Raw genomic sequence first — 12,560 nt, forward strand, 5'->3', positions numbered from 1 at the left:
TGTGTGATTAAGGTTGATGAACACCTGAAACACGTCACATGACTTCCTTTTACAATGCCTGATGTTTCATCTTACCATAATAACATTTTGGAACTGCACCTTTTTTCCTGTTTCTTATCTGTATTGTGTGCTGTCAAACACCGTCCAGGACCCCGAGAGGCTAAGGAGAGTGAAGCTGGACACACAACATGTTTGTATTCCATCATAATGTAATGAAACCTAGCAACATCTTTATTTTTACAGTAAATTCTCACAATCTTAAGTAGAACATGTCTTCAGTAACATTTGGCATGCGTATTAACAACACATTTGTCATCTGAATAATTACAAACTCTTCTTTCTGTCTTGTGCCCGACCTTAAATTGTTGTCTTATTTTACCCTGCACAACCCCAGACCAGGTGGTAGATCAGACGGCCGACGTTGTGACCACACAATGGAATGTGTGCAGGAAGTTCTGTTCAATTACTGTCTTGACAAGTATTAATTCATTCATTTCTCAGGACCAGCCAACCCCTTCTTTATCAAAGCATTGCAGCGTCTACCTCGGCGCTGTCCACATTATATTGTGTTTTAGTAGTTAGCTCAGGTTTCTTTTCTGGCTCAATCTGCAACCTGAAGCAATTAAAGGCTTCACTTTTTGGGGTTTTTAAAGAATCCCTTTCAATGGTTTCTACATTATTAAATCTTGAGTACACAAGGATGGCAACAAAACAAAAATCCCAGATTCAAATACGTTCATATTGACTGGAAAATCACAGCACTCCAGTTATATTCATTCTACGGGTATGTTCACATGGCGGAATTCTGCAGACAGAGGGCAAACATTCAAACAGGGGGATATTCTGTAGACAGCGTGCACCAGCAGAACATGTCGGCGCTAGGACCACTCGGAACTGTGCCATTTCCATTGACAGCAATGCATTTCCGACCATATTTCGCCAAAGAATCAACAGTGGCGGAAATCGGAATTTCCGTCGCAGATGTTTGCGTGCTGTGTGCACGTTGCAGCAAAATCTACTCAGCTGCAACGGAATTTCCGAGCTGAATTTTTCTTCCGGATTCGGCTCAGAAATTCCACTGTGTGAGCGAGACTTAAGAGTAAATTCTGTACCACACACATCCAATGGACGTACCAAAACAAAACCAATTGGGCTCAATGTAACATATGTTTTTGTTTGTGGTTTACATTTGTATACATTTTAAATGTATACTTTTTTGTTAATACTTTAAACTATGTAAGGTTATATTCACACTGCCAGTTGTCTCCGGCAGTGTGAAGCCTATTATTTTAGGATCGAGAAAAGCCGGAGAAAAAATAGTGCTTGCACTGTCTTTTTCTCCCGCTATTCTCTCCGAAAATAACAGCCCCCGACTGACCCCATTGACTATAATGGGGTCCATCGGGACCCGTTATGGATCCGTCAAAATTACGTCCGTCAGACTGCAAAAACTCTTTTTGCGCCCGAGGCAAGTTCAGAACATTGCGCCTCCCCCCCACTTTTTGACAACTATCCCCTATTCTTTGGATAGGGGATACATTTTTCTAACCTGGTATAGTGAATCATATAGTGACAGGATAATACTGCCATACTATTACTGAATAAAACCGCTATAAGGCTAAGTCTCCACTTGTTTTTTTGCACTGCGTTTTTAGGGATTAAAAAAACGCCTGAAAAATCACCAGTGCAAGTGACGTCATCATGCGTTTTTTTTCTTGCGTTTTTTTCTGGCGTATTTTTCCGGCGTTTTTTTTTTCATTTGTGTGGAAATTGCACCTTGGCTTTTTTTTTTTTTTTTGGTACCCAAAATTTCTTTGGTACCCAAAAAAAAAAAAGGATGCAGCAGTGATGGAAAAATTTTTATTAAACGCAATGTATATATTTTATAATCCAATTTTTATAATTTTTTAATAAAGTGTGTGTTTCACTTTTTTTTTTTTTTTTTTATAAATTTTTAACATGTTTTATGTAGTACTACTACTCCCAGCATGGAACAGACTGTTCCATGCTGGAAGTGATAGTACCTGTACTATAGACATATATCGTCCATAATATAGCAGAGAAGCGAGCGGGTCTATACATCGCTCGCCTCTCTGCACTATACTCCGGCCACTGATGTCAACAGAAATTCATATTTCCCACCCAGAGCTGTGATTGGCCGGATGGTTGCAGCCAATCACAGCTCTGAGGAAAAGATGAATGAATGAGTGGCCGGCCCAGAGTATAGTGCAGAGCAGGGATGTGAGCGATGTATACAGCCGCTCCATCTCTGCTATAGACAGGACGATCACAGAGGGTGTCAGTAGGGACATCCACTATGATGTGTCCTTAAGCAGGTACTCCTACCCCCAACTTGGAGTACACTCTGCTCCATTCTGGGAGCTGTAGTACCTGTATTAATAAACAGATCGCAGCGAGTGTAACTTCTGACACCCGCTTCGATCTGTCTATTAATGCAGGTACTACAGCTCCCAGCATGAGGCAGAGTGTACTCCATGTTGGGAGTAGTATTACCTGCAGTTATGGAAAGATCACTGTGGGTATCACTCCTGACGCCCACTGTGATGCTCCTGTATAATGTATAGATGCAGCGGCCGCTCTCCTATGGTCCCCTGCATGGCTGTATATATACACATATTCCTATTTCTCACAGAGAGCTGTGATTGGTTGGAACCATCTGGCCAATCACAGCCTTGCGGGAAATATGAATAAGTGTAAATATACGTCAGTGCAGGGGACCATAGAAGAGCAGCCGCCGCATCTATATATTATACAGAAAGATTGCAGCGGGCGATCTGTCTATTAGTACAGGTAGTACTACTCCCATCATGGAACAGTGTGTTCCATGATGGGAGTAGTAGTACTAACAAAAAAAAATTAAAAAATAAAGCAAAAAAGTGAAAAACACACACACAATACATTTTTATAATTGTCGGCTACGTTTTTATTTCCCCGCACACATAAATTGATCCCTGTTTAAAAAGTAATGTTTTTTTTTTTTTTTTTTTTTAATAATATACATTTCGTTAGATACAATTTTTTCCTTCACCACTGTATATTTTTGAAAAAATTTTTTTAATGGTACCCTACGAAATGTTATTATAAACAGCTATCTACATCACTTTTTTGGATCGCTAAACTCCAAAAAAGATTAAAAACCGCCTGCAAAAACGCCAAAGTTAAAATCCACATAGCGTTTTTATTGGCGTTTTCTCACTCCCATAGACTTCTATTGGAGCAAAACACCACGATTTTGACAAAAAAACGGTTTGAGGGAACTACAGCGTTTTTTTCAAAACGCCAAAGAGCGGAAAAAAATGCAGAAAAAGTGAAAAAACGCCAAAAGGATAAAAAAAAACGCCAAAGTGAAAAAACGCTAAGTGGAATTCGAAATTAGCGATTTCTCATTGACTTACAGCTAACATCTGGCCGCAGCATTTTTTGACCAAAAAAACGCCATGCGGCAGAATTGGCGTTTTTCAAAAAAAAAAAAAAAAACAAGTGGAGACTTAGCCTCACACAGACCAATAACTATACATTAGTTCTAAACAGATACTTTGCAGCCATTACTAGTAGATAGTCATAGTATTAGAGATCCTACATCTGTTTACACCCTACAAAACAATAGGTCACTCTATATAATAACTTTTGTACCAAGAAAGTCTATAGAGGCAAAATGATCATTTAGAATAAAATTACAATCTTTATTTAGAAAACATCTATAAAATCATTTGCAAATATCACAAGTCATGTAAAAAGTTGGTGTTTGGTGAGAGAATCCACAACACTGGATAAAATGCACACAGGAGAAAGGTGCTTATGCGGTATAACTCATATATTTGTGTGTGGGAATGAGCTATGCTATGACTGTCCAGCTATGGCTATTTCCTAGCTCTATAGGGGTAGCATTAACTACTCCCCAATCTGGGCAGGTGCAAGTGAAAATATTGTCTAAACCAGCTCTATTATCCCACAGCACTTCATAAATACAACCCAGAGGGGTGCAATGTCATTATTGGTATGGGTAGGAATTATTTATGAAGTGCTGTGGGATAATAGAGCTGGTTTAGACAATTTTTTGCACTTGCACCTGCCCAGATTGGGGAGTAGTTAATGCTACCCCTATAGAGCTAGGAAATAGCCATAGCTGGACAGTCATAGCATAGCTCATTCCCACACACAAATATATGAGTTATACCGCATAAGCACCTTTCTCCTGTGTGCACTTTATCCAGTGTTGTGGATTCTCTCACCAAACACCAACTTTTTATATGATTTGTGATATTTGCAAATAATTTTATAGATGTTTTCTAAATAAAGATTGTAATTTTATTCTAAAAGGTCAATTTGCCTCTATAGTCTTTCTTGGTACAAAGATATAACAAAGACCACTATCATGAATAACACCACTGTACACAGACCAGTATGACCATTATCACCACTGTACACAGACCAATATGACCATTAATACCACTGTACACAGACCAGTAGGACTATTAACACCACTGTACACAGACCAATATCACCATTACCACCACTGTACACAGACCAGTCTGACCATTAATACCACTGTACACAGACCAGTATGACTATTAATACCACCGTACACAGACCGATATGACCATTAATACCACTGTACACAGACCAGTATGACCATTAACACCACTGCACACAGACCAGTATGACCATTAACACCACTATACACAGACCAGTATGACCGTGAACACCACTATACACAGACCAATATCACCATTACCACCACTGTACACAGACCAGTATGACCATTAACACCACTGTACACAGACCAGTATGACCATTAACACCACTATACACAGACCATAATGCTTATTAACACCACTGTACACAGACCAGTATGACCATTAACACCACTGTACACAGACCAATATCACCATTACCACCACTTTACACACAACCAGAATGTCCATTAACACCACTGTACACAGACCAGTATGACCATGAACAACACTGTACACAGACCAGTATCACCATTACCACCACTGTACACAGACCAGTATGACCATTAACACCACTGTACACAGACCAGTAGGACCATGAACACTACTGTAGACCGAGCAATATCACCATTAACACCACTGTACACAGACCAATATGACCATTAATGCCACTGTACACGGACCAATATCACCATTAACACCACTGTACACCCACTGTACACGGACCAATATCACCATTAACACCACTGTACACAGACCAGTATGACCATTAACACCACTGTACACAGAACAATATTACCATTACCACCACTGTACACAGATCAGTATGACCATTAACACCACTGTACACAGACCAGTATGAAATAATTTAAAAAAAGCGCAAAAGGAGTCATTTAATTAAAGTCTAAAATATATGTAATTTTATTGATAAATATTAAAAACATGCAATTCATAAAAGATAGGGGGGGGGAAACTACAACCACTGGGGGAGGTTGAACAAAAAGGGGCGACACTACCTGCTTGTGTATCAATTCATAACAATAAATAATGTGTATGACAGGTAAACAAATTTAAAGTGCATAATAGGGGCTTGCAACAGCTTCCATAAGGTGCATTGACATGAATAAATACCAGCATACATACCAAAGTACAGATGTAAAAGTGTAATAGCAAAACCAAGCAGGAGTGACGCCACCCCAACGATCGTTTCGGTGATACCTTCGTCACCCCCAGGACCGAATAGATAAGTGCCTGTAGGTAGGTCCCCATGTAGATACCTCTTGGTATTTACTCCCTGTAGGCAGTAGCAGCCTCCTGTAAGTAGGGGTTACTCCCTGTTGGTAGGTCCCATTGTAGGTGGTAGCCCCCTTTATTAAATTGAAGTCCCAGTACTGATGATTGCAGCCCCCATATATAGTAGTAGAAAGCCTCCCACATATAATAGTAGCAGCCCCCATTTAGGTAGCAGTAGCCCCTCTAGGTAGTAGTCATGGAAGAAGCCCACTTTAGCTAATAGTAGTAGCAGCTCCCTTTAGGTAGTAGCAGCCCACTTTAGGTAGGTAGGTACACAAAGCTATCATACACACATACATACAAACATCACACATACATACATCATACATATCCACACATCATACCTACACAAACATACATACATCAGTCTAACTGTGAAGCTAGATGTCTAGAGTCTAGCTTCACATCCATCATACATAGGCACATCTATCATACATACACACATCATACAGATACATGCATAATACATACACATCATACATACATACATACAGTTTACGCAAAGCTATCATACATAAACACATCATACATGCATTACATACATACACACATCATACATACATGCAGACATCATACATACACACATATCATGCATACATATATCATGCATACACCCGCCACTGCCCCCACATCCTACATTACCTTACATACACACATCACACCTACACATACATCTATACAAACACACATCATACATATACACACATCATGCATACACCCGCTGCTGCCTACCCCACATCATACGAGACATGCATACACACATCACACATCATACATACACACATCATGCATACACCTGCTGCTGCCCCCCACATCTTACATTACATACACACATCACACATACATATATACAAACACACATCATACATACACTTGCTGCTGCCTACCTCACATCATACGTTGCATACATACACACATCACACATATCCATGCATCATATACACACACACATCATGCATACACCTGCCGATGCCCCCCACATCATACATTACATACATCTATACTCAAGATGACAAGAACACAAAAAATGCAGAATATCTATTTTTTTCAGTGTTGAATACAAACTATTGTTTTCTGTAGCCATCTACACAGGTTGTTCAGCTAATGTGTTCTTCAACTGGACTAATGACAGGTAGTCTCAATAGCAAACTCAAAGGTTTAGTATCAGTCAACATATGAAGTGTTTGGTTGACATCGCCACCATTATAATGACAAAGCTCAATGTTTGTGCATGTGCCATACTATGAATTCCCATCTGCTCTTATATCTTTCCAGTTTTTGGAAAAAAAGAGGAAATCCAGAAGGGAATTTGCACCCTAATTATAGGTACAATACAATAATATTCCACATAAAATGTAAGAGTGTACTGACCAGCCGAAACATTATAACCATCTACCATAAATTAAGTGGTTTTCCTACAGCAAGGCATGGACTCTGCATGATTCCCCTGAAGGTGTCCTGTGGTATCTGGCATTAGCAGGTGTTAGCAGCAGATCCTTCAAGTTCTTTAACCCCTTAAGGACTCAGCCCATTTTGGCCTTAAGGACTCAGACAATTTAATTTTTACGTTTTCATTTTTTCCTCCTCGCCTTCTAAAAATCATAACTCTTTTATATTTTCATCCACAGACTAGTATGAGGGCTTGTTTTTTGCGCGACCAGTTGTCCTTTGTAATGACATAACTCATTATATCATAAAATATATGGCGCAACCAAAAAACACTATTTTTGTGGGGAAATTAAAACGAAAAACGCAATTTTGCTAATTTTGGAAGGTTTCGTTTTCACGCCGTACAATTTATGGTAAAAATGACATGTGTTCTTTATTCTGAGGGTCAATACGATTAAAATGATACCCATTATTACCTACTTTTCTATTATTGTTGCGCTTAAAAAAAATCACAAACTTTTTAACCAAATTAGTATGTTTATAATCCCTTTATTTTGATGACCTCTAACTTTTTTATTTTTCCGTATAAGCGGCGGTATGGGGGCTAATTTTTTGCGCCATGATCTGTCCTTTTTTTTGATACCACATTTGCATATAAAAAACTTTTAATACATTTTTTATAATTTTTTTTAATAAAATGTATTTAAAAAGTTGGAATTTTGGACTTTTTTATTTTTTTCGTTCACGCCGTTCACCGTACGGGATTAATAACATTTTATTTTAATAGTTCGGACATTTACGCACGCGGCGATACCAAATATGTCTATAAAAAAAAATGTTACGCTTTTTGGTGGTAAAATAGGAAAAAACGGATGTTTTACTTTTTTATTGGGGGAGGGGATTTTTCACTTTTTTTTTACTTTTACTTTTACATTTTTTAACATTTTTTTTTACACTTGAATAGTCCCCATAGGGGACTATTCATAGCAATACCATGATTGCTAATACTGATCTGTTCTATGTATAGGACATAGAACAGATCAGTGTTTTCGGTGATCTTCTGCTCTGGTCTGCTCGATCTCAGACCAGAGCAGGAGACGCCGGGAGCCGGACGGAGGCAGGAGAGGGGACCTCCGTGCGGCGTTCTGAATGATCGGATCCCCGCAGCAGCGCTGCGGGCGATCCGATCATTCATTCAAATCGCGCACTGCCGCAGATGCCGGGATCTGTATTGATCCCGGCACCTGAGGGGTTAATGGCTGCGGGTCCCTGACTGCGATCAGCAGCCGGGATCAGCCGCGCATGACACGGGCATCGCTCCGATGCCCGCGTTATGCACAGGACCTAAATGTACGTCCTGGTGCGTTAAGTACCACCGCACCAGGACGTACATTTACGTCCTGCATCCTTAAGGGGTTAAGTTGTGAAGTTTGTTTTTTTTTTACTTATTTTTTCACTGATGGTCTTCTGGATGAGGATCTGGGGAATATGAAGGCCAAGTCAACACCTTGACTCTTTGCCATGTTCCTCAAACTATTCTTTAAAAATGTTTACAGTGTGGCAGCAGGGAGTATTATCCTTCTGAAAGAAACCACTGCCATTAGGGAATACCACTACCATGAAGGGTTGCCATGTCCGGACGAAGCGCTTAGTGCCCGAAATCACCGGTAATCGCCTTTCTGAACGCTATGCACCGTCGACCTCCCGGATTCCACGGCATCTCTATGTAGGAGCAGTCGGTCACATACCTTGCGGTGTGTGCGGATATCTATCTTTGTTTCTGCTTACCCCATATATATATATTTGTGTTATTATTTTTAATGAAATAGTAACATGCAGCACATTAACTGATGCAATGTAAGAAGTAGTACTGTGTGTCATATTACATATACAAAAGGCAAATTTGTAAGACTAAAAGATAATTTGTAAAGCTACATTAAACTTTATTTTTAGGAAGTGCTGATAAATCAAATGTGTCATAACCATGTGATCAATAGGGGTCTGGCTCCTGGGATCCTATCCATCCTGAAGACAAGACGGTCCTGTTGTTCTATGGTAGAAATTGGCCATGCATGTGTGGTCACTCTCCATTGAAGTGAGTTGGAGTTACGGGAACCTCTCAATGCTCTTACACAGTTTTCCTAAACTCCTATTCATTTCAGTGAGGAATGTCCATGCATGCGTGGCCACCTCTTCACTGAGATTGGGACACTCTCTCACTAACATGTCATAAAAATGCCTCCCAGGACAATGTAACTCCAGGCCGGCTGTTGTAGTAACATTTTCTTACTTGGCATTCTGCCAGCTGGAGCCTAAGTCTCAAGAAAAGAAACATTCTTCTATATCATTACTTTTTTGGAGTTAAAAGTTGACTCTTTTTTTTAAAGGAAAACTTGACAACTATATAGACATCTTCCCTGGTAATGGTTAATGGAGTTATCTGATGTTTACACCGTTTTAGATATCCTAATAGGGATTCTATTCAGGACCCACCCACAAGGACCCTATTAGCCAAAATAGAGACCGGCTACAAGGAATGCTTCCTGCTAGGAGACTTAGCACATCTGTCTATCAACGTTCTGTTCCTATAAATCTAGTATCCATAACCTGTAATGTTATTACTATCCAGAAACACAACACAAATAGAGAAACACGGCCGCACATCCACCATTTGTATTTTCATCTATTTGCTTCTCAGCAGAATTAAAAAAAACGAACAGGTTATTATACATTTTGATCAAAAAGTACAAGCCACCTAGTCAGAGTGGGTCCCTAACCTAACACTGCCGTAGCACCATGTGGCGACCACCGCCTCCGACACACCATGCCCACAGGGAGAAAGACCCATTGGCCAGGCAGCCCCATCGCTGCCCGACCAAAATACAAATGGTGGATGGGCTATCCAGGAACACGTTGAGGCCCCTTTAATTAAGTTCCCCATGACCACTTCCTCTGGAAGAAAGTTCCATAGTCTCACTGCTCTTAAAGTAAAGAACCCCCGTCTGTGTTGGTGTAGAAACCTTTTTCCTCTAGGACCATGAACTATAGCTATCTCTATGTTCAAGCAGTGAAATTTCTGTGCGGAATTCCACATGGAGATTCCGCAGCAGAGTCCTATTGATTTCAATGGGACTCTGCTACGCTGTGCACATAGCAGAATTTCCATGCCAGAAACATCTGGCGCGGAAATTCAAATTCTGGTGTCCACGGAAAGAATAGACATGCTTATTCTTTCTGCGGAGTCCTCACGGAATTACATTGCCGTCTATGAGACGGCGCATTTCCGGGCAGTCCTAGCGCCAGCATTTTCTGCCGGCGCTCCACTTTCGGGGAATGTCTGGGCAAACATTTTACCTTGTGTGAACATAGCTTTAGTGTCCAGTGGGGGTCCCGTCAACTTTTTTTTATTTTCCCTTAGTAAACTAGGCTGAGCAGTGTATAGGCCAGTGTTGCTAAACTACAATTCCCAGCAAGCCCGGACAGCCAAAGGCTGTCCGGGCTAGCTGGGAATTGTAGTTTAGCAACAGCTGAAGGCACCTTGGTTGGGAAACACTGGTACAGGCTAAAGCACTTCTAAGGGTACGTTCACACAAGTGGATTTTCGCTGCATATTTTGCTGCGGATCCGCTGGTGAAGGCCCGCTCTATGTTGTCTTTACATGTGCCTGCTCGTAGCAGCAATACGCAGCTACGAGCAGACACACTGCGATGTGCGAGTCTTAGTATACTCGCACATTGTGAGAGCTCTCTGCCTAGCTCAGAGCAGGGAGAGTGGCCGCGATGTGCGAGTACGCCGCGCACATCGCTGCAGTGTGTCTGCTCATCGCGGCGTATTGCCGCTACGAGCAGGCACATGTAAAGCCAGCATAGAGCGTGCCTTCACCAGCGGATCCGCAGCGGAAAATACGCTGTAAATCTGCTCGTATGAACGTACCCTAAGAGCCTGTACACTTTTCTGCTCAGCTCTCCCAGGGAAGGTTAAAAAAATGTGCATTTTCGGGACCCGGACCCCAACTGATTAAAAATTCCCTTTGACATGTCAAAAGCTTTCAAATAAAGGACATTCTGTGGGTTAAGGGGTAAATGGAGGAAGAACAACAAAGGAAAAAGTATATAAATAAATAGTTTAAAGAAAAAAATATACATAGATATACTGTAAACACACACACACACACATATATATATATATATATATATATATATATATATATATATATAGTATAACAGGCTTGACAATGGCAGCGTGAGGGTGCCGAAACGTAGCTCACTATGGAGTGAATAAAGACACCACTTTTTCACCTACTTGGAGTTTCACTGCTTCTACTTTGCTAGTATAACATAGATATATATATATATATATATATATATATATAGTATTACATATTTATTTATATATATATATATATATATATATATATATATATATATATTATGTATAGTAGTTAGGAGTAGTCGTAGTAGGCTGGGTTCACATATGTGCGGCGTCCAGCACAGTTTCCCTCTGGTGTGCACCGGAGGGAAACTGATGCTACAACTGATCCCATTCACAGATGCTGGAACAGTCCACAATCATCCAGCTTCTCAATTTTGATGCCAGATGGTTGGACACGCCGGAGGGCACCGGACAGCGTTCCCCTGTCTGTTGCCCAGAAACAATGGACGCCGGATGCTATACAACTGATGACAAGTTGTCATCAGTTGTGGCATCAGTTGCGTCTAGATTTAGGCTGAGTTCACCTATGCTGGATGCTGGACATATGTGAACCCAACCTTAGTCCAGTGATGCAAATGCAAAATCATAGGATGTTGCAGGATCTTGTAATACCTTTTTAATTGGACTAACAGTATTTTGTAAAGACAAGTTTTTGGGATTCCTCCCTTTATCAAGTCAAATGCAGAAATGCTTGTCTTTACAAAATACTGTTAGACATATAAAAATGTATTACAAGATTCTGCAACATCTTATGCTTTTGCATAAATATATATATATATATATATATATATTATAACAAATATTTCAATATCTTAAGGGGTTAACTGTACAGGTGTAATGTCAGACCCACGGTTTCCTACCTGGGGGGCAGTAAAGAAGTTCAGTAAAGAAGTTCATACCAGCCCCTGAAGCTGTGAGGATTAATCATGAGCCTATTAAGCAAACACAGCCCGAAAGCAGACAGCCTGAAAAAGTTGAACATTTTATGACATGTTGAAGCATGGACACATAAGAAAAGGGAATCAGTTTTGACATTCCCCTCTGTATCGAGAGCAGGTAATTGTTACAATACATGTTCCTTAGGGAAATAGAAAAAAAATACATAGAATGACAGAATAAGGACCAGAGCCTATTCCCCTGAGAATGTCAGCGGAGACCTGACAGCTTCCTGATGTGGGGTTGTCCTTGTCT

The 12,560-nt window shown here is 40.4% G+C and overlaps 1 long non-coding RNA gene across 1 annotated transcript in view; it reads left to right on the top strand.

The window, feature by feature from the left end:
- Positions 1-8,896, top strand: part of LOC130274188 (uncharacterized) — a 57,728-nt gene extending 48,832 nt beyond the window's left edge. The window contains exon 3 of the long non-coding RNA XR_008844276.1: positions 8,714-8,896. This is a non-coding gene — a long non-coding RNA (uncharacterized LOC130274188). The remainder of the gene's footprint in view (positions 1-8,713) is intronic.
- Positions 8,897-12,560: the final 3,664 nt, after the last annotated feature.

The sequence above is a fragment of the Hyla sarda genome, chromosome 5, assembly GCF_029499605.1.
Source record: "Hyla sarda isolate aHylSar1 chromosome 5, aHylSar1.hap1, whole genome shotgun sequence".
NCBI lineage: Eukaryota > Metazoa > Chordata > Amphibia > Anura > Hylidae > Hyla > Hyla sarda.